Source organism: Scyliorhinus canicula, chromosome 8, assembly GCF_902713615.1.
Source record: "Scyliorhinus canicula chromosome 8, sScyCan1.1, whole genome shotgun sequence".
Lineage (NCBI taxonomy): Eukaryota > Metazoa > Chordata > Chondrichthyes > Carcharhiniformes > Scyliorhinidae > Scyliorhinus > Scyliorhinus canicula.
Window position 1 is genome coordinate 328,764 of NC_052153.1, and position 23,797 is coordinate 352,560.

General features: G+C 46.8%; 1 protein-coding gene across 3 annotated transcripts in view; it reads right to left on the reverse strand.

Annotated features, from left to right (window-relative positions):
* LOC119970046 (ADAMTS-like protein 1) overlaps positions 1-23,797 on the reverse strand; it is a 343,924-nt gene that overhangs the window by 110,988 nt on the left and 209,139 nt on the right. Inside the window, exon 1 of one of the 3 annotated variants that reach the window (XM_038803990.1) lies at positions 5,663-5,808. The exons of the other annotated variants lie outside the window; for them this stretch is intronic. The gene's annotated coding sequence lies outside the window, so the exon portion shown is untranslated. Of the gene's footprint in view, positions 1-5,662; positions 5,809-23,797 lie in introns of those variants that run through there. 3 annotated transcript variants of the gene reach the window in all.

The following is a 23,797-nucleotide window of genomic DNA, read 5'->3' on the forward strand; positions in this document are numbered from 1 at the left end:
TTTGGATAGGTTAAGTGAATGGGCTAGGGTCTGGCAGATGGAATACAATGTTGACAAATATGAGGTTATCCATTTTGGTAGGAATAACAGCAAACGGGATTATTATTTAAATTATAAAATATTAAAGCATGCTGCTGTGCAGAGAGACCTGGGTGTGCTAGTGCATGAGTCACAGAAAGTTGGTTTACAGGTGCAGCAGGTGATTAAGGCGGCAAATGGAATTTTGTCCTTAATTGCTAGAGGGATGGAGTTTAAGACTAGGCAGGTTATGCTGCAATTGTATAAGGTGTTAGTGAGACCACACCTGGAGTATTGTGTTCAGTTTTGGTCTCCTTACTTGAGAAAGGACATACTGGCACTGGAGGGTGTGCAGAGGAGATTCACTAGGTTAATCCCAGGAGCTGATGGGGTTGGATTACGAGGAGAGGTTGAGTAGACTGGGACTTGACACATTGGAATTTAGAAGGATGCGGGGGGGGGGGGGGGGGGAGATCTTATAGAAACATATAAAATTATGAAGGGAATAGATAGGACAGATGCTGGCAGGTTGTTTCCACTGGCAGGTGACAGCAGAACTAGGGGACATAGCCTCAAATTAAGGGGAAGTAGATTTAGGACTGAGTTTAGGAGAAACTTCTTCACCCAAAGGGTTGTGAATCTATGGAATTCCTTGCCCAGTGAAGCAGTTGAGGCTCCTTCATTAAATGTTTTTAAGGTAAAGATAGATAGTTTTTTGAAGAATAAAAGGATTAAGGGTTATGGTGTTCGGGCGAGAAAGTGGAGCCGAGTCCACAGCCATGATCTCATTGAATGGCGGAGCAGGCTCGAGGGGCCAGATGGCCGACTCCTGCTCCTAGTTCTTATATTCTTATAACAGGGGGGGGGGGGGGGGGGGGGGGGGGGGCTTGATTATGAGATTTCAGTTTATTCTAATGGGGTTGCCAATGTTGAATGCCAGGAATTCTACGTCACGTTTGGGGTCAATCACAACGGGTCTTCCTGCTGATGTGTTTTGTGCCTCTTACAAGATTTTGTTCCCAAGTCGGCTTTCACGCCGGATGTGAGCCGCAGCCCAAAATCCCGGCCAACGTTTCGTATGGAATGTGCCTCTTCTTCAGAGTTCCATATGGACTGGAAACAATCGGCGTTCTCTCTCCACAGACGCTGTTAGACCTGCAGAGTCTTTCCAGCATTTTCTGTTTTTAGTGCAGATTTCCAGCGTCTGCAGTATTTTGCTTTTATTTGAATGATTTGGGGCTTTTCAAGCTCAGGACCTGATTGCAAACATTTACTACATGTCCTGCAGAATGGAATTTACGTTTTGGGATCGGCCAATGGATTTTCTGAAGCAGATCCCTTTATTCCGGTGTCAGAAAGAGAAGACAATGGAAATATAAAAGAGACTAGATTGTGAGAATGCAAAGATGTTTGACTCCAACATGTCGACACCGGTTTACATAGTGAAGAAACATTTCCATGAGGCAGAGAAATTACTGGAGAGTTATATCAAATACTGTCAGCTCATTTTACAGCCTTGTCTTGTGGCCCAAGGTTACTCCAAATTCCTTCAGATGGCCAATCACAATATCCAAAAAGGTGACAGGCGATTTATGCAACCACCCTCAAAATTTACATTCTTCTCCAAAGACCTTGACAAGCAACAAGAGACAAAGTGCAAATATTTACTGACTAGTGAGGCTTTTAGGTACAGGGAATGCAATAACCGGACATCATGCTGTGCCAAAGGACCTGGCTAACAACTCACTCCATTTTATTAACAGTCAGGGATATCATTTGTACAGGAGTGTATGATACCAACCACATGGTTTTCCATATGAATGCTCATTACTCAGGAAGCTGGAATGTCAAATTTCTACTTTAACAATCAAGATACCTGCATTGCTGAGCCAGAGATGTTTTGTGCTAGTCGATGGATTGGAGAAATGGGATACCTCAGAGACCTGGCTGATGACACCTCTCTGGCATCCACCTTTGTAGCAGTAGGATCCGTGCAATTCAGCGAACAATTGGCATGTTGAATCATGCTGTAGGTGCCTAAAAAGGACTGAAGGGTCATTAATACAAGTAGAGGCCAGCAAAGGTTTCAGAAATTGCCTGCCGCATGTTGGACACCAATGCTGCATGCTTGACACCAATGCCGCATGCCGGGCACCAATGCCGCATGCCGGGCACCAATGCCGCATGCCGGGCACCAATGCCGCATGCCGGGCACCAATGCCGCATGCAGGGCACCAATGCTGAACGCAGGGCACTAATGCTGAACGCAGGGCACTAATGCTGAATGCAGGGCACCAACGCTGAATGCAGGGCACCAATGCCGCATGTTGGACACCAATGCCGCATGTTGGGCACCAATGCCGCATGTTGGGCACCAATGTGGCATGGACGCCAATGCCGCATGCTGGACGCCAATGCCGCATGCTGGACGCCAATGCCGCATGCTGGACGCCAATGCCGCATGCTGGACGCCAATGCCGCATGCTGGACGCCAATGCCGCATGCTGGACGCCAACACAACATGTTGGGCACCAATGCTGCATGGACACCAATGCTGCATTTTGGACACCAACGCAACATGTTGGACACCAATGCTGCATATTGGACACCAATGCTGCATGGACACCAATGCTGCATTTTGGACACCAACGCAACATGTTGGACACCAATGCAACTCAAAGGGTTAAAATGACAAGATAAGAATGAGAGAAATCAGCAAGAGGTTTAAGGTAGAAGCTTACACACAGAGAATGGTGAGGAGCAGCTGAGAAACCCATCATCTGGAACAATGACAGAATATAGCCACAACTATTTCTGATATCAATCACCTTGATTTTGACTCACTGATGAAGTCTTAACTGTCCTTCAAAAGAATACTGTGGTTCTATTCAAACATTCTTCGATCTTTCACAATACACTCTATTGGGGACAATGTAGAAACTTCAGAGACAAAATCTATCCCATGGGATAACCTTGTCACCCACTCAACATCCTTATATTTAAAACTGAGAGAATAATGGGTCAAAAACAGCATCTTGGAAAAGTTCAGCAGTAAGTACATCCCACTCGGATTTTCAGACACATCTTAAATCGGATTAATGAGAATTCCAGGTGATAATTTGGTCTTGATAAAGTAGCAGAAATATGAACTCTCCTCTTCTCATGGAGTTAACATGTAGCTCCGCCCCCACATCCATAAAATATAGAATATATCCCGAGAGACATGGAGGCACCCACCCACTTTCCCGAGAGACACACATCACCACTCACTATCCCGAGAGAGGCACCCATCACCACCCACTATCCCGAGGGAGGCACCCATCACCACCCACTATCCCGAAAGACAGGGAGGCAGCCATGTCATAAATTTTCCGAACAGCAGTAAAGGAAATTTAACAAAACATAATGGGATGTAACCTGCCCAGCAACAGGTAGAAATCTGCCTAGAGACAGCAATAACTAGTATTTAAAAGGCCGGAAGAGATGCGCTCTCCCAGTAATGAGATTAGAAGGCATTGTAGATAAGGATCAGATGTGAATATTTTATCAGTAGAAACAGTTTACCTAGAGATTGGAAAGATCAATGAGGTATACATATGATGTCTTGAGTCAAGGAATGTGATAGGAGCAGACAGTCAAATTCAGCGAAGGCAAAATCCAAGTGGAACAAAGATATAATTTGCCGGACCCTCAGAACCAAGGCAGGCCAGTTTAACACCTAGCAGCCTAAAGACCACATTTTACATCTAATCACTCCACAGAATCTCACTCCACAGTATAAATATTTCCCACTTTCTCTTTGTTAGCTTTGACAAAGAGTCATCGGGCTCCAAACCTTAGCTCTTTTCTCTCCCTACAGATGCTGCCAGACCTGCTGAGATTTTCCAGCATTCCAGATTTCCAGATTTCCCAAAGGACCTTAGCTTAAACTACAGAGTGTGGGCAGAGCGGGTTGAAGTTATTCAGGATGTCAGGGGGATTTGTAAGTTGGAGAGGGGGGGGGGGGGGGAGCTCAGGGGATCACAGGTAGTCGGGGAGTCCAGTGGAGGGTCACTGGTGTTAATACTAGTTACCAAGGAGTGGAAATGGTTCAAACTTTAACTTTCCTCGGGCAACTATTCTGTGGAGGGAGTGGGCAGCATATGAAATATCCAGTTTAAAATCAGAGATTTGCATAGTTTCTGCCTGCTGGGTAATTGACCATCAGAAGTTGAGATTTCCTGGGGTGTCTCCTCTCGAGTACAATTCACTTCCACTCCAGGGAACAGACGTTCTGACATGGAGTTCTTCACAAGTTGATGTTGACTAAAAATTTCTGCTGATTATTCAAATTACAGAGTGTTGTTGGCGCAGGAAACAGTCAACAATGAAGCTAAAACTGAAGCCAAAATGTCTGTCAGCTGCAAATCCTACAACCTATTGTCCAACAGTTTCCTATTCATTCCACAGGAATCATTTATCACCTGTGATTCACGTGGTGCATCCGGAATGAATTAGCAATCATATTCAACTTCTATAGTTGATAAGCTAATGGTCCAGACAGTTGCATACCGAGGTTCACAGGATGAGTCACAAGGATGTACAGACACGGTTTGAGGATGACTGCAGTGCAGTGGTGATGTTACTAGATATTAACCCAGGGATAATGTTCTGGCAGCTGGGCGTCAGATCCCAAAGCAGCTTGTCTCAGTAACGGTGACCATGGAACTATCCAAATCCATCTGGTTCACTAATGTCCTTTAGAGAATGAAATCTGCCGTCCTCACCAGGTCTGGCTTACACGTGACTCCAGACCCACAGTAATGTGGGTTGCTCAGCGCAATTAGGGATGGGCAACAAATGCAGGCTTTGCCAGAAATGCTCAAAACCGACAAAAAAAATCACTTTTCAAAAAATTACCCGATTATCTCAGCCTCTTTTCAGATGCTGAGGGTTTGGTTGTATACTTTTCTCTCTCTTCCCTCAATGCATCTTAATTTCTTTGGGACAATAAAAAGTAGTTAACATTTCCAGTGAAATATTCCACACTGAAATCTATTCTGTGAGAACTCATAACTGCCTTATTGAATCCTAAACAGATTAATGTCTCACACAACAATATGGTCACCTAGGGCTAGGGATTTACTGTTCATATTGAATCCTGTATGGACAAGACAGGATAACGAGGAAATTGAAAATTGTACACGCAAGTTTAGATATAAATCTCCCCAAGTTCAGCCTAGGCTGGTACAGCTATGTAAACATGTCAAACCTATTTCCTGTTCAAAGCTTAATTTTCACAATGTCAGATATTGTCATTTCAAACTTCAATTTGATTTCTGTTACTATTGACAAGGTGGCTGTAAAACATTGACAAAATAACTAAACAGGATTAATGAGTTCAAATTACATGACTGTTTGAATTTAGTTTTGGGTTATGATTAAGTATAAAGTTACTGTTAGTTTCACACATATTACGTCAGATAATAACAGGAGAAGAGAATATATTTGCACAAACTTAATTGCACTTTGAGCTCAGGCAGGAGTGCAAGGAGAATCTAGTGAAAATCTCCAAAGTGCCCATCAAAGTAATATTATTTGGCCCTTTTGGGTGATAGCAGATAAATTGTAACAGCATACAGACTTCACATAAATCTCCACTTACCATCACTGCTATGAACCGTTAGCTAAATCCATGAAATTCAAGGCTGGAATTTGTACAGGTATCTCTTGAATAGGACATTGATCATTTCAAGCTTCAGCTAGCCACAAAATACCTGGTACAACGTGCACAGTCTAGATGGGATGGTGTAGAATCTTTCAGGTTATAATTGTTAATTAAGTACTTTCCTCATCATTCAATTCAAACATGGTTTGGAAATAATAATAATCGCTTCTTGTCACAAGTAGGAATGAAGTTACTGTGAAAAGCCGTGAGTTGCTACATTCCGGCGCCTGTACGGGGAGGCTGATACAGGAATAGAACCCACACTACTGACATTGTTCTGCATTAGAAGCCAGCTGTTTAACCCACTGTGCTAAACCAGCCCCTGGTTGTAGCTCGAGACTTGCCAGGTCTTCAGCTGCTGCTTTGATTCTTTGCTCGGTATTTACTGACACAGGTCATTGGGATATCAGTGAATGATGGTAACCAGCTGTCTATCTACTAAACCAATGAGATTTTAGAATTTAGAAGAAAATCAGGAGTCAAATCAAGTATAGACTGAGAAATGGAAAGGAAAAGACAGATTGGATTCAGAAAGTCAGAGAGAAAAGAAAAGTAGGTTTTTAAACAAATTAAAATTAATAACATTTCCGATGACAATTTACTACCCGGAAGAATTAAGGACTGCAACTCCAGTTTCAAAGTTTGCTTTAGAGGTTGAGAGGGATTCTGTTAATTAGAGATTGATTGGGAGCTAATGGTATTTAGGTAGTGGGTGTTAATTGGAGATTCAGCTGTGCTGAAATTTATAAGAACAAACTGAAAGAGGAATTGTTGATTGGAATTGCATGATTATAATTATCGGTGGTTTATCAAGGCTAGGTTCCAGTTTTCACATTCACTGACAATGCAGGAGGATAAATCTCCTCATTAGCCAATTCACTGGATATATTTAAGAAGGAAATAGATAGATTTCTAGACTCTAAAGCTGTCAAGGGGTATGGAGAGAGCGTGGAAGTGTGGCGGTGGGATGGAGGGTTAAACCATGACTGTACTGAATGATGTGGCAAGCTCGAAGGGCCGATATGACACACTCCTGCTCCCACTTTTGACGTCTCTGAAGCTAACAATGCAAGTTATCAGCTATGTCTGGCAATTTGCAATTTGTAGGAATTTCTTCTGTGTCACAAGATGTTGAATGATTTGTGCATTATTAACAATAAAATTGAAGCTCAATTAATTTTCCAGGTGAAACTAGGAAAGAAGAAATGAATATATTTCCAAAGAGGCATATTGGTCAGATGGCAATGTTTTGGTATTTTTATATCTCTTTCCCCTGTGGAAATGTCTTGGTATTTATATACATCTACATATATCCCCTGTGGAAATGTCTTGGTATTTATATACACCTACATATACCCCTTGTGGAAATGTCTTGGTATTTATATACATCTACATATATCCCCTGTGGAAATGTCTTGGTATTTTTAAACCGTACCCCTTAGTTCCAGACTCGTCCACAAGAGGAAACATCCTCTCCATGTCCACCTTGACCATTCAGGATCATTCTTCTAAACTTCAGTGCAAAGAAGCTGAGTCCATGAATATGCTTGGCAATGTTCCAGAGTATGACTGATCTAGAAGCGCTCTCTCTCTCTCTCTCTCTCTTACCATTGGCCATCAGGCTGATAATCAACCTATTCAGCCAGAGGATGAACACGCATCCCATGGTCATCAAGTCCTGAAGTGGGACTTGAAACGGGAGCTTCTAGCCCCGAGGTAAAGGCACCTCCCACTGTTTAAAACTATAGTTTGCTAACATTTCCCTTCATTTCCAGGAGCTATATACATATTGGAACCTCTGCACGAGGTTGGAATGTCTGCTCCCTCCAGATCTGTTAACCAATCATGTTAACGTCATATCAGCATCTGGGGCTTCTGAAGTTAACCTTTCACTCCCCCCCCCCCCCCCCCCCCCCCCATAGTCTTTATCCCAATTATATACATGCTGCTACATCTCCCACAATGTGTCAGACTTCACAGGGTTAGTCGCGGAGATGTTGGCCCAATCTCTCTTTTCTGATCTCTGAGATCGAGGATATTCTGTCACTCTCCTGGTGGCTCTCCAGCTTTTCTTTGGACCTTGTTTTATCTCCTTCAAGATTTGAATAGTAAGCCCGAGTTTCTTTTTGGTTTCTTTCCAAGGATATTCAAATGTTGTGCTTTTTCCTTGTATATTGCCTGGTCTCTCAATCCTTTCTGATCTCAGTTGCAGAGTTATTTTGATCGTTATGCCTTCTTTCTATTGGTGTTGTATCCATACGCTCTCCCCTGGTAACAGCAATGATAAGTCTCATGGTCTGTGCCAGAAGTTAGTTATGGGCCAATCAAGGTAATATTACATTTTGGCTTCTATTACAAGGCCCTTGCTGGATGAGATGTGAATATTTCAATGAGTGCTACCTGGTTGCTGGATTGAGCCGGCGGCTGGGACTCACTGACTGTGCCGAGGAGACCAGGGCAGGACACCGCCTGAGACTCATTCTCACAAATGTGGACCAGGCATAACGGCACCTGGGAAGGTCTCCCAGGCCATTGGAGACCCCGGGGTAGCCAGGGCAGGGTGGTACCCTGGGCAGTGCCATGGTGCCAGGGGAACGTCCAGGATTGCACTGCCAGTGGTGAGGCCCAGGGAGGCCTTGCGAGGGGGAGGTCCCGGTCCCGGGGCCACCCCAAGGTTGAGGGAGGTCCAAAGAGGAAAGATCGGAGCTGCCAGACACAATGGCGAGGAGCCTTTCAAACTCGCCAGCGGGACTCCCCTCAAAGTGTGACCTCGGTGCGGAGAAACTCCCAGAGGACAAACAAACGGCCAAGTGCTGTTGGATAGCGGGATGTAGCCATGGAAACCGCCTTGCTAAACGTGCCGGTCAGCGCACTTTAGCTTGAGTTTTTCTTACACGTGTGTCACCTTGCTGCTGTTTGTTTTCTCTCCTGCGATGTCTTTGCTGCAGCCGCTAGGTATTGAGGGATGTGAGGCTTCCACCTCCTCAGTAAATTCAAAGAATCCAGATTGGTTCCTCAAATCGCTGCCTGCAGTCGGCTGCTTCTTTCCCGGGATGTACCCAGTTACCAAACTCAGTCTGAATCTTTGGATTCCAGCTGGTGTATTTACATCTCTTTCATGTTGAGCAGAGTAACTAATGGCTCAGGCTCTGGTTCAGTTTGGAACTGCAAGCCCATCAGACATTCCGAGAATCGCTCACACGCTCGTGCTGCTGTCAATGCTTCCTTCTCAAATGTAGCAAATCTGTCACCTTGAAGCTTAGTAAACTGGCCCACATTCACCGTCTCGGTACTTGAAATAATACAGGCCCCAGACCAAGAGACGATGCATCTGCTATTACTGTGGTCAGTAGTTCTGGGTTAAAAAGTCTCTCAGGAAATTAAACAATTTCTGATTTTCTCAAAACCATTTTGCTGATCCACATCCTAGCTCCATTGTTGTCTCTGTCTCCACATCCTAGCTCCATTTTGTCTCTGTCTCCACATCCTAGCTCCATTGTTGACCCTGTCCCCAAATCCCAGCTCCATTGTTGACCCTGTCCCCAAATCCCAGCTCCATTGTTGTCTCTGTCTCCACATCCCAGCTCCATTGTTGACCCTGTCCCCAAATCCCAGCTCCATTGTTGACCCTGTCCCCAAATCACAGCTCCATTGTTGACCCTGTCCCCAAATCCCAGCTCCATTGTTGTCTCTGCCTCCAAATCCCAGCTCCATTGTTGTCTCTGCCTCCACATCCCAGCTCCATTGTTGACCCTGTCCCCAAATCCCAGCTCCATTGTTGACCCTGTCCCCAAATCCCAGCTCCATTGTTGACCATGTCCCCAAATCCCAGCTCCATTGTTGACCCTGTCCCCAAATCCCAGCTCCATTGTTGTCTCTGCCTCCACATCCCAGCTCCGTTGTTGACCCTGTCCCCAAATCCCAGCTCCATTGTTGACCATGTCCCCAAATCACAGCTCCATTGTTGACCCTGTCCCCAAATCCCAGCTCCATTGTTGTCTCTGCCTCCACATCCCAGCTCCGTTGTTGACCCTGTCCCCAAATCCCAGCTCCATTGTTGTCTCTGCCTCCACATCCCAGCTCCATTGTTGCAAATTGGTTTAGCAAACTTGGTTTCCCCAAGTTTGTAAATAACCTCGGAAATCATTCCTTTTTTAAAAAATAAATAAAATTAGAGTACCCAGTTCTTTTGCCCAATTGAGGGTCAATTTTGTGTAGCCAATACACCTACCCTGCACATCTTTGGGTTGGGTTATGGGGGTGAGACCCACGTAGACACAGAGAGAATGTGCAAACTTCACACAGGCAGTGACCTGGGGCCAGGATCAGGAAATCATTCCTGAATGTATGGCTGCAATGCCAATGAGCCACTTTATAGATTAGCTTCAATTTTAAGCATGCCTTCCTGCCTCGTAAAAGAAGATTCTTGATTCTCGATGACAAGAGGTTCAATGATTTCTCCATCTTTGTATTTTAATTTTGCCACATGTTGACCAATGATTTTCATTGTAGGACTCTGCGCCTTGATAGATATTGGTTGCAGTGTAACATGCTTAAAACATTTTACTTCTCCAGTCAAGACCAAAACCTGTATAATCCTGCAATAATCCTGTGTATTTATTTTCTGTTTAATTTACTTCCCTTGGAAAGTTATTCCCTTTTTCTGTGGTCCTGCCCCTTCTTGTATGTAATTTGTTTTTATTCATTTTTCCTTTTTGCAGGTTGTCAGCAGACGATTTTGAATTGACCGATTATTCACTCTGCTCCACCTGCTGGGAATTCTTCCCACTCTGAGAGCATTTTAAGAAAGCAATTGGACCACTTTCCTTGTTTTTTGCGGGTTCTGCTGTGGTGCACTTTCCCTCTTCTGGCCAATATATTAAAAGGCCCCGAACTCTTTTCCATGTGACAACAAAGAACAAACACTCTATCTTCCTTTCTGTGTAGCAATATATTCTGCCTTGACTCGAGTTAAAACTTTTTGCATTTGCCAGAGAACTGATAGAACTTTATACAGGATTCCAACGACTGTCCAATAACAAATCAATTCATCCTTCAATATTCATCATCACAATTTTCTGCCAGTCTTTACGGATCATTGATGAACAATTCCACCTACTTGGTCTTTGTTTTCGATGATTAAATTTTGCCCTTTCTATGTTTATATCTTTCTAAATGTTGATATATGAATCAAATATTTTCAGGACTTCTTCATAAGAAATTAAATACTCATTGACTCCCTGCTTCGCTATTATGTCATCAGCAATGGTTCCGACTGCTTAGAGTAATGCATTGATCTGATCCTTTTGTTCATTTTTGTGCAAACTATAAGTTCGATATCTGAAAAACCTATTTTTCAAGTTGATGTTCTAGTGCTGAGCCTCTTGCAAGCTTTCAGCACCTGGGATAGCGTGGGAGGGGTAGAGTGGATTCCATCCTGTTCAGAAATAGATACAGTTTTAGGTAAATTTTATTTGTATTTGTGTGTTGGCATAGCTTTTTAAGGTGAAGGTTAATTTATATTTATGTATTTGTGTGTTAAGGAAGCTTAAATTTTAGTTCCACTTTACAAGATGCTTGCGTTTTAATGAGGTTTTAGCACTGTTAAAAATAGGAAATCTACGCTGTTGCCTCACAACATGGGACCAGAGAGACAGAAAAAACAACTTCAGTTGAGTTGGATGCAGTGGGATCTCTGGTGGTGACATGTAGAAGAAGATCACATGAAAGGTAACTTCTGCCAGAGTCCGTTTTTGGTTCTTTTTACCCAGTTCCAGGGAGTGATTTGTGGTCAGACTCTTTCTATTCAAGAGTACTTGGTGTGAGGATGTCAAAAGGCACAAGACGAGATATGACTGAGAAAGGTGGAAGCAGACGTCTGTCTGAAGCTGACCAAGGGGCAGATCCCGGGGCACCTAGGATGGTGGAGGCAAGTGCATTGGGTGAGGCCACACCTATCACAGTGGACAAGCTGGTGGACGGATTTGGCTGTCAAATTTAAGAAACAAATTCAGCAAGCATTTTGAGAGACATGCGAGGGAAATGTTGGAGACCCTCAGGAAGTCGGTGGATGAGGCCCTGATACCGGTTAAGGAGGCATTGGAAAAGATTTTGGAGACAGTGCGGCAGCATGGCGTGGGAGTGGAGAGGAGACGCTGTAACAATGATCAGATGGCCTCGTTAGATGCTGAGCTGTGGAGGAACATTTCAGGCCTGAGGGCGAATGTCAGTGACCGTGAAAACAGGTCGAGGTGCCAGAATCTAGGGATCGCGGGACTGCCTGAGGGGGTGGAGGGTCCAAGGCCAACTGAATACTTCGGGTTGATGTTTAAGAAGTTGGGAAAAGCGGATCAGGGTCTCTCGATCTAGCTGGATTGGGCCTGATGGTCACTTTGGGCGTAGCCATGGGGATATACCCAAGGTTACTACGGGAAGCAAAGGAGGAGATTGCTGCACCATTGACGATGATCTTTGCGTCCTCACTATCCACTTGAGTACTACCGGATGATTGGAGGGAGGCGAATGTTGTTCCCCTGTTCAAGAAAGGGAATAGGGAAATCCCTGGGAATTACAGACCCATCAGTCTTACATCTGTGGTGAGCAAAATATTGGAAAGGATTAACACGGTAGCATTGTGGATAGCACAATAGCTTCACAGCTCCAGGGTCCCAGGTTTGATTCCGGCTTGGGTCACTGTCTGTGCAGAGTCTGCACATCCTCCTCGTGTGTGCGTGGGTTTCCTCCGGGTGCTCCGGTTTCCTCCCACTGTCCAAAGATGTGCAAGTTAGGTGGATTGGCCATGATAAATTGCCCTTAGTGTCCAAAATTGCCCTTAGTGTTGGGTGGGGTTACTGCGTTATGGGGATCGGGTGGAGGTGTTGACCTTGGGTAGGGTGCTCTTTCCAAGAGCCGGTGCAGACTCGATGGGCCGAATGCCCTCCTTCTGCACTGTAAATTCTATGATTCTGAGAGATAGGATTTATGATTATTTTGAAAAACATAGTTTGATTAAAGATAGTCAGCTTGGCTTTGTGAGGGGCAGGACATGCCTCATTGAATTCTTTGAGGATGTGACGAGGCACATTGATGAAGGTCGGGCAGTGGATGTGGTGTATATGGATTTCAGTAAGGCATTTGATAAGCTTCACCATGGTAGGCTCTTCAGAAAGTTAGGGGGCATGGGATACAGGGAAATTTGTCTGTCTGGATACAGAATTGGCTGGCTGAAAGAAGACAGCGAGAGGTAGTGGATGGAAAGTATTCTGCCTGGAGGTCGGTGACCAGTGGTGTACCGCAAGGATCTGTTCTGGGACTTCTGCTCTTTGTGGTTTTTATAAATGACTTGGATGAGGAACTGGAAGGATGGGTTAGTAAGTTTGCCGATGACATGAAGGTTTTGGGGGCGTTGTAGATAGTGTTGAGGGTTGTTGCAGGTTACAACAGGACATTAACAGGATGCAGAGCTGGGCTGAGAAGTGGCAGATGGAGTTCAACCTTGATAAATGTGAAGTGATTCATTTTGGAAGGTTGAATTTGAATGCTGAATACAGGGTTAAAGGTAGGATTCTTGAAAGTGTGGGGGAACAGAGGGATCCTGAGGTCCACGTACATAGGTCCCTCAAAGTTGCCACCCAGGTTGGTAGGGTTGTTAAGAAGGCTTATGGCGTGTTGGCTTTCATTAACAGGGGGATTGAGTTTAAGAGCTGCGAGGTTTTGCTGAAGCTTTTTAAAACCCAGGTTAGACCACACTTGGAATATTGTGTCCAGTTCTGGCCGCCTCATTATAGGAAGGATATGGATGCTTTGGAGAGGGTACAGAGGAGATTTGTTGTCGCGTGTCCTGAAGGCCGCCTTGGCGAACGCTTACCCGGAGATCAGAGGCTGAATGCCCTTGACTGCTGAAGTGTTCCCCGACTGGAAGGGAACATTCCTGCCTGGTGATTGTCGCACGATGCCCGTTCATTCGTTGTCGCAGTGTCTGCATGGTCTCGCCATGGTCTCGCCAATGTGCCACGCTTCGGGGCATCCTTTCCTGCAGCGTATGAGGTAGACTACATTGGTCGAGTCGCACGAGTATGCGCCGCGTACCTGGTGGGTGGTGTTACCATGTGTAATGGTGGTGTCCATGTCGATGATCTGGCATGTCTTGCAGAGATTACCCTGGCAGGCTTGTGTGGTGTCGTGGTCGCTGTTCTGAAGGCTGGGTAATTTGCTGCAAACAATGGTTTGTTTGAGGTTGCGCGGTTGTTTGAAGGCCAGTAGTGGGGGTGTGGGGATGACCTTGGCAAGTTGTTCATCTTCATTGATGATGTGTTGAAGGCTGCAAAGAAGATGTTGTAGTTTCACCGGCCCAGGAAAGTACTGGACGACGAAGGGTACTCTGTCAGTGGTGTCCCGTGTTTGTCTTCTGAGGAGGTCGGTGTGGTTTTTTGCTGTTGCGCGTTGGAACTGTCGATCGATGAGTCGAGCGCCATATCCCGTTCGTACGAGAGCATCTTTCAGCATCTGTAGGTGTCTGTTACGCTCCTCCTCGTCTGAGCATATCCTCCAGCACCTCTGACTTTGTCTATATAAATGTTTCTGGAACATGCCTCTCCATTCACCTGAGGAAGGAGCAGTGCTCCGAAAGCTCGTGTTTGAAACAAACCTGTTGGACTTTAACCTGGTGTTGTAAGACTTCTTACTGTTATCTTTTTTTGTCACTGGCGGGGATGGAGGAGGGGAGCACCTCCGGGATTTAAGGGAAGCTTGTCGCAGAGGAGGTAGTATCCTTGGAAGGGGTGAAGGCCAAGTGGGAGGAGGAGTTGAAGGAGGGGGTGTGTGAGATTCTGCATGGGGTGAATGCAACAACATGTGTGAGGTTGGGGCTGATACAGTTGAAGGTAGTGCCTGGGGCCCATTTATCAAGTCCAGGATCAGTAGGCTATTTGTGGCAGTGTAGGAACATAAGAACATAAGAACTAGGAGCAGGAGTAGGCCATCTGGCCCCTCGAGCCTGCTCCGCCATTCAATGAGATCATGGCTGATCTTTTGTGGACTCAGCTCCACTTTCCGGCCCAAACACCATAACCCTTAATCCCTTTATTCTTCAAAAACCTATCTATCTTTACATTAAAAACATATAATGAAGGAGCCTCAACTGCTTCACTGGGCAAGGAATTCCATAGATTCACAACCCTTTGGGTGAAGAAGTTCCTCCTAAACTCAGTCCTAAATCTACTTCCCCTTATTTTGAGGCTATGTCCCCTAGTTCTGCTTTCACCTGCCAGTGGAAACAACCTGCCCGCATCTATCCTATCTATTCCCTTCATAATTTTAAATGTTTCTATAAGATCCCCCCTCATCCTTCTAAATTCCAACGAGTACAGTCCCAGTCTACTCAAACTCTCCTCATAATCCAACCCCTTCAGCTCTGGGATTAACCTAGTGAATCTCCTCTGCACACCCTCCAGCGCCAGTACGTCCTTTCTCAAGTAAGGAGACCAAAACTGAACACAATACTCCAGGTGTGGCCGCACTAACACCTTATACAATTGCAACATAACCTCCCTAGTCTTAAACTCCATCCCTCTAGCAATGAAGGACAAAATTCCATTTGCCTTCTTAATCACTTGTTGCACTTGTAAACCAACCTTCTGTGACTCATGCACTAGCACACCCAAGTCTCTCTGAACAGCGGCATGCTTTAATATTTTATTGTTTAAATAATAATCCCGTTTGCTGTTATTCCTACCAAAATGGATAACCTCACATTTGTCAACATTGTATTCCATCTGCCAGACCCGAGCCCATTCACTTAACCTATCCAAATCCCTCTGCAGACTTCCAGTATCCTCTGCACTTTTTGCTTTACCACTCATCTTAGTGTCATCTGCAAACTTGGACACATTGCCCTTGGTCCCCAACTCCAAATCATCTATGTAAATTGTGAACAATTGTGGGCCCAACATGGATCCCTGAGGGACACCACTAGCTACTGATTGCCAACCAGAGAAACACCCATTTATCCCAACTCTTTGCTTTCTATTAATTAACCAATCCTCTATCCATGCTACTACTTTACCCTTAATGCCATGCATCTTTATCTTATGCAGCAACCTTTTGTGTGGCACCTTGTCAAAGGCTTTCTGGAAATCCAGATATACCACATCCATCGGCTCCCCGTTATCTACTGCACTGGTAATGTCCTCAAAAAATTCCACTAAATTAGTTAGGCATGACCTGCCCTTTACGAACCCATGCTGCGTCTGCCCAATGGGACAATTTCTATCCAGATGCCTCGCAATTTCTTCCTTGATGATAGATTCCAGCATCTTCCCTACTACCGAAGTTAAGCTCACTGGCCTATAATTTCCTGCTTTCTGCCTACCTCCTTTTTTAAACAGTGGCGTCATGTTTGCTAATTTCCAATCCACCGGGACCACCCCAGAGTCTAGTGAATTTCGGTAAATTATCACTAGTGCATCTGCAATTTCCCTAGCCATCTCTTTTAGCACTCTGGGATGCATTCCATCAGGGCCAGGAGGCTTGTCTATCTTTAGCTCCATTAGCTTGCCCATCACTCCCTCCTTAGTGATAACAATCCTCTCAAGGTCCTCACCTGCCATAGCCTCATTTCTATCAGTCGCTGGCATGTTATTTGTGTCTTCCACTGTGAAGACCAACACAAAAAACCTGTTCAGTTCCTCAGCCATTTCCTCATCTCCCATTATTAAAACTCCCTTCTCATCCTCTAAAGGACCAATATTTACCTTAGCCACTCTTTTTTGTCTTATATATTTGTAAAAACCTTTACTGTCTGTTTTTATATTCTGAGCAAGTTTACTCTCATACTCTATCTTACTCTTCTTTATAGCTTTTTTAGTAGCTTTCTGTTGCCCCCTAAAGATTTCCCAGTCCTCTAATCTCCCAGCAATCTTTGCCACTTTATATGCTTTTTCCTTCAATTTGATGCTCTCCCTTATTTCCTTAGATATCCACGGTCGATTTTCCCTCTTTCTTCCGTCCTTCCTTTTTGTTGGTATAAACCTTTGCTGAGCACTGTGAAAAATCGCTTGGAAGGTTCTCCACTGTTCCTCAACTGTTCCACCATAAAGTCTTAGCTCCCAGTCTACCTTAGCTAGTTCTTCTCTCATCCCCTTGTAATCTCCTTTGTTTAAACACAAAACACTAGTATTTGATTTTACTTTCTCACCCTCCATCTGTATTTTAAATTCCACCATATTGTGATCGCTCTTTCCGAGAGGATCCCTAACTATGAGATCATGAATCAATCCTGTCTCATTACACAGGACAAGATCTAGGACCGCTTGTTCCCTCGTAGGTTCCATCTCATACTGTTCTAGGAAACTATCGCGGATACATTCTATAAACTCCTCCTCAAGGTTGCCTTGACCGACCTGGTTAAACCAATCGACATGTAGATTAAAATCCCCCATGATAACTGCTGTACCATTTCTACATGCATCAGTTATTTCTTTGTTTATTGCCTGCCCCACCATATCGTTACTATTTGGTGGCCGATAGACTACTCATATCAGTGACTTTTTCGCCTTACTATTCCTGATTTCCACCCAAATGGATTCAACCTTATCCTCCATAGCACCGATGTCATCCCTTACTATTGCCCGGATGTCATCCTTAAATAACAGAGCAACACCACCTCCCTTACCATCCACTCTGTCCTTCCGAATAGTTTGATACCCTCTGATATTTAACTCCCAGTCGTGACCATCCTTTAACCATGTTTCAGTAATGGCCACTAAATCATAGTCATTCACGATGATTTGTGCCATCAACTCATTTACTTTATTCCGAATACTACGAGCATTCAGGTAAAGTACACTTATGTTGGTTTTTTTACCTCTGTTTTGAATCTTAACATCTCCAGTTTTATTCCTTTTGTTATTACTGGGCCTATTCACTGTGCTCCCCTCAGTCACTGTACCTTGTACTGTCGCCCTTTTAGATTTCTGACTATGTCTTCTCTGCCTTGCACTTTTCCCCTTACTTCCTTTTGCTTCTGTCCCTATTTTACTACCTTCTAACTTCCTGCATCGGTTCCCATCCCCCTGCCACATTAGTTTAAACCCTCCACAACAGCTCTAGAAAACACCCCCCCCCCCAGGACATCGGTTCCAGTCCTGCCCAGGTGCAGACTGTCCGGTTTGTACTGGTCCCACCTCCCCCAGAACTGGTCCCAATGCCCCAGGAATTTGAATCCCTCCCTCTTGCACCATCTCTCGAGCCACGCATTCATCCTATCTATCATGACATTCCTACTCTGACTAGCTTGTGGCACTGGTAGCAATCCTGAGATTACTACCTTTGAGGTCCTACTTTTTAGTTTAACTCCTAACTCCCTGAATTCCGCTTGTAGGATCTCATTCCGTTTTTTACCTATATCATTGGTGCCTATGTGCACCACGACAGCTGGCTGTTCACCCCCCCCCAGAATGTCCTGCAGCCGCTCCGAGACATCCTTGACCCTTGCACCAGGGAGGCAACATACCATCCTGGAGTCTCGATTGCGTCCACAGAACCACCTGTCTATTCCCCTTACAATCGAGTCCCCTATCACTATAGCCCTGCCATTTTTCTTCCTGCCCTCCTGCGCAGCAGAGCCAGCCACAGTGTCATGACAAAAAGAACTTGCACCAGGTTACATTTACGCAATTGAAAGTAATTGTACAAATGTTTTCTCATTCATTTTTAAATCTATGTTCTTGAATTTCTTTGGAATTGACTTCCGGTTGCGGCTATGCGGAGCTAAGCCGCACGTTCGGCAGCTTCCGCTTTAATAGGACTTGTCGGCTCTTTTAAGGGCCCCAAACGGCGCTGATTCGACGGTTCCCGGTGGATAAAACTCCCCGGGATTTATGGTGCGGACTCGGAGTGGGGCAAGGAGAAAAACGGCAGCAGCTCCCCTGGAAAAGCGGGGGAAGGTGGACAAAATGGCGGCCGGTGGAGCCCCTGAGGAGTGGAGGCAGTGGGCGGAGGAGCAGCAGGCGGCCCTTCTGCGCTATTTCACGGAGCTGAAAGGGATGTTGTTGGAATCCCTGAAGGTGACGACGAGTAAGCTGCTGGAGACCCAGACAACCCAGGGTGCAGCGATACTCGAGTTGCAGCAGCAGGCCTCTGAGCACGAGGAGGAGGTTTCGGCCCTCGTGGGGAAGGTGGAGATACACGAGGCGCGTCATAAAAAGTGGCAAGATCGGTTCGAGGAGATGGGGCTTCGGTCACGGAGGAAGAACCTGCGGATCCTGGGCCTCGAGGAGGGGCTGGAGGGGTCGGACCTGCCGGCCTATGTGGCCGTGATGCTGAACTCGCTGGTGGGGGCAGGATCCTTCCACCTGCCCCTGGAGCTGGAGGGGGCCCACAGAGTACTGGCCAGGCGGCCTAAGGCGAATGAACCCCCGCGGGCGGTGCTGGTGAGGTTCCATCGGTTCAGTGACCGGGAGTGTGTTCTCCAATGGGCCAAGAAGGTGAGGAGTAGCAAGTGGGAGAATTCGGTAGTGCGTATCTACCAGGACTGGATTTCCCGCATTGATTTCTTTGTTTTGAGTAGGGGACTGGTCCCGAGGGTGGTGGAGGCCGAATATTCGGCTATTGCGATTTCGGACCATGCCCCGCATTGGGTGGATCTGGAGATGGGGGAGGTGCGGGACCAGCGCCCGCTTTGGCGTCTGGACGTGGGGTTGTTGGCTGATGAGGAGGTGTGTAGGAGGGTTCGGGGATGTATCGAGAGGTACCTCGAGGTCAATGATACTGGGGAGGTCCAGGTGGGGATGGTGTGGGAGGCTCTGAAGGCAGTGATTAGGGGGGAGCTGATCTCCATCTGAGCCCATAGGGAGAGGAGGGAGAGGGAGAGACTGGTGGGGGAGCTGCTGAGTGTAGATAGGAGGTATGCGGAGGCCCCGGAGGAGGATTTGCTGGGGGAACGGCGTAGCTTGCAGGCCAAGTTTGATTTATTGACCACCACAAAGGTGGAGACACAGTGGAGGAAGGTGCAGGGAGCGGTCTATGAGTATGGAGAGAAGGCGAGCAGGATGCTGGCGCACCAGCTTCGTAAGTGGGACGCGGCTAGGGAGATTGGTGGAGTGAAGGATAGGGGTGGTAATGTGGTGGGGCCGAGGTCAATGAGGTCTTTAGGGACTTTTACAGGGAACTGTACCGGTCGGAGCCGCCGGCGGTGGGAGGGGGAATGGAGAGTTTTTTGGACAGGCTGCGATTTCCAAGGGTGCAGGTGGAGCAGGTGGAGGGACTGGGGGTGCCGATTGAGTTGGAGGAGCTGGTCAGTGGGATTGGCCACATGCAGTCGGGGAAGGCGCCGGAACCGGATGGGTTCCCGGTTGAATTTTATAAGAAATACGCGGACCTGCTGGGCCCCCTGTTGGTTAGGAACTTCAACGAGGCATGGGAGGGGGGAGTTTTGCCCCCGACAATGTCTCGGGCGCTGATTTCCCTGATCCTGAAGCAAGATAAGGACCCCTTGCAGTGTGGATCATATAGGCCAATTTCACTGTTGAACGTGGACGCCAAGTTGCTGGCGAAGATCTTGGCCACTAGAATAGAGGACTGGGTACCGGGGGTGATACATGAAGATCAGACGGGTTTTGTGAAGGGGAGGCAGCTGAACACTAACGTGCGAAGGCTGCTAAATGTGATAATGATGCCGGCGGCAGGAGGAGAGGCGGAGATTGTGGTGGCATTGGATGCGGAGAAGGCCTTTGATAGGGTTGAGTGGGGGTACTTGTGGGAGGTGTTAGAGAGGTTCGGGTTTGGGGTGGGGTTTATTAAATGGGTGAGGTTGCTGTACGAGGCCCCGATGGCGAGTGTAGCGACAAATGGGAGGAAGTCCGAGTACTTCAGGCTCCACTGTGAGACGAGGCAGGGGTGCCCCCTGTCCCCCTTGCTTTTTGCGTTGGCAATTGAGCCTCTTGCCATGGCTCTCAGGGAGTTGGGGAGGTGGAGGGGTTTGGTGCGAGGGGGGGAGGAGCACCGAGTGTCGCTGTATGCAGACGACGTGCTGCTGTATGTAGCAGGCCCAGTGGGGGGAATGCCGGAGGTGATGGAGATTCTTGCTGAGTTCAGGAGTTTCTCGGGATATAAATTGAACCTGGGCAAGAGTGAGCTGTTTGTCGTACACCCGGGAGATCAGGAGGAGGGGATTCGTAGGCTCCCGCTAAAGAGGGCAGTGAGGAGTTTTAGGTACCTGGGGGTTCAGGTGGCTAGGAGCTGGGGGACTCTGCACAAGCTCAATTTTACTAGGTTGGTGGAGCAGATGGAGGAGGAATTTGAAAGGTGGGACATGCTGCCGTTGTCGTTGGTGGGTAGAGTACAGTCCGTTAAAATGACGGTGCTCCCGAGGTTCTTGTTTTAGTTTCAGTGCCTCCCCATTTTCATTCCGAGGGCCTTTTTTAGGAGGGTGAATAGCAGCATTCTGGGATTTGTTTGGGCGCACGGGACTCTGAGGGTAAGGAGGGTCTTTTTGGAGCGGGGCAGGGATAGAGGGGGGCTGGCGCTGCCCAACCTCTCTGGGTACTATTGGGCGGCTAATGTCTCGATGGTACGCAAGTGGGTAATGGATGGGGAGGGGGCAGCATGGAAAGCGATGGAGATGGCGTCCTGTGGAGGCACGAGCCTGAAGGCACTGGTAACGGCGCCGCTGCCGCTCCCTCCAATGAGGTACACTACGAGCCCGGTGGTGGCGGCTACCCTCAAACTTTGGGGGCAGTGGAGGCGACACGGGGGAAGTGGGGGGCTCGGTGGAGGCCCCGCTGTGGGTGAACCACCGGTTTGTCCCAGGGAACATTGATGGCGGGTTCCTGGGGTGGCACAGGGCGGGCATTAGGAAGTTGGGAGACCTGTTCATTGACGGGAGGTTTGCGAGCATTGGTGAACTGGAGGAGAAGTTTGAGCTCCCCCCGGGGAATATATTCAGGTACCTTCAGGTCAAGGCATTTGCTAGGCGGCAGGTGGAGGGATTCCCTTCGCTGCCCCCGTGGGGGGTAAGGGATAGGGTGCTTTCGGGGGTGTGGGTCACGGATGGGAAGGTGTCTGACATTTACCAGGTGATGCAGGAGGTGGAGGAGGCGTCGGTAGAGGAGCTGAAGGCTAAGTGGGAGGTGGAGCTGGAGGAGCAGTTTGAGGAGGGGACATGGGCGGACGCCCTGGAGAGGGTGAATTCCTCCTCTTCATGTGCGAGGCTTAGCCTCATCCAGTTTAAGGTGCTGCACCGGACCCACATATCCGGGTCTAGGATGAGTAGGTTCTTTGGGGGTGAAGACAGGTGTGTCAGGTGTTCGGGGAGTCCAGCGAACCATGCCCATGTGCTCTGGGCATGCCCAGCACTGGAGGAGTTCTGGAAGGGGGTGGCGAGGATGGTGTCAAGGGTGGTAGGATCCAGGGTCAAGGGGTGGGTGGGTGGGGGTGGGGGGTGGGTGGGTGGGGGGGGGTGGGTGGGGTGGGGGGGTGGGTGGGTGGGTGGGGTGGGGGGGTGGGTGGGTGGGTGGGGGGGGGGGGCGGGGGGGGGGTTGGGGGGGGGTGGGGGGGGTTTAGGGGGATAGTGTTTAAGGTAATTTGCTTATTGTTTATTTATTTTGTTGTCTATTAGGATGGGAGGGGTTTGTTGTATGCTTTGTTACGGGTGCCGGGGGGGTGTTTATTATTGTTATTGCTATTATTGTTCTGTTGATATTTACTTTTCAAAAATTCCAATAAAAATTATTTACAAAAAAAGAATTTCTTTGGAATTGCTCTTCCCAGAATATAAAAATCTTTCAGGTTGTTTTTAAGGACAAACTTAATACATTGCTTTACTCATTATGGCGGGGATGGGGGGGGGATGTTCTGGTCTTGCTCACCGCTGGAATCATCGCAGGTGGGGCAGCGGGGGGCGGGGGGGGGGCTGGGGGGCGGGGGGCGCGGCGGGGGGGGCGGGGGCGCGGCGGGGGGGCTGGGGGGCGGCGGGGGGGGCTGGGGGGCGGGGGGAGCATGCAGACAGGAGGGAAGGGAGGAGTGCAGTGGGGAAAGTATGGAGGGAGGGGGAGTAATGAGGTGGTCTGGAACAATGAATCTTTCTTTTCTTTTTCATAGAACTCTCAGAGAATTATACTCTGAACACAGCAGTAATTGATTCTGACCTGAAATTATTTCACATTCACATGGGGACTAAATGCTCTCCAATTTGGGTTTCACTTCTCTGCTTTCAGTTATTTCAGAGTAAAGGTTGTTACTGAGTTGAGAGCTTTGGCCCAAGATTACTATTTAATTCATATATGGTCCAGAATAATAATTTTAATTCAGCAGCTGGCTTTCCTGTGGACAGAGTGTTGATGGTGAAGGTGACAATTTAACTTTGCTGGTTCAGTCAAAGTTCTTCTAGAGAGACTTCCTGAGGTAATGTTTCTGCCAATAGAAGTATGTAACTCGCCCCATTGGTAATAGAGTTGGACTTTTTTTGATGAATTTTTTTTCCCCTTCTTTATCACGCTTCGCTCAGAATCTTTCTCAAAATATATAAGTCTTCTTCAGAATAATGAGGGCTTTGTTAAGATTAACATGGTACCTCATTCCCAAGATATTTATAAATAATATTTTTACAAAGGCTTTGGTAACATTAATCTCTTAACTGTAGGTTCTGAGTACACGCTTTGTGTTTGCTGATAGATTGACAGAAAGACCAGACAAACGGAGACAGACTTTGTGCTGAACAAAGGTCTTTGCACAATGTAAATTCAATATAAATTTCTCTCTGCTTCGATCATTTTTCTGTGTAGTCAGCCAGAAATACTTGTCACAGTAGGCTGCTCTAGTTGATAGGAACTCAAGGCCATAATACAATTTATCAAAATTGATTACTGATACTGAGGTCAATGTATTCTATATTATTCCCCATTGTTTTTGTGAAATATGAATTCATTTGTCTGTTCCAAATATTCCCCGTAAATACTAGGCTATTTAAATTATAGGGATGGTCAAACATTCCAACACATTTTTGTTTTTATTCCAAAGTAATTTACGCATTGAAAGGAGAAATCACTAAGTGGTTCTCGTGCATTGTTAAGACCA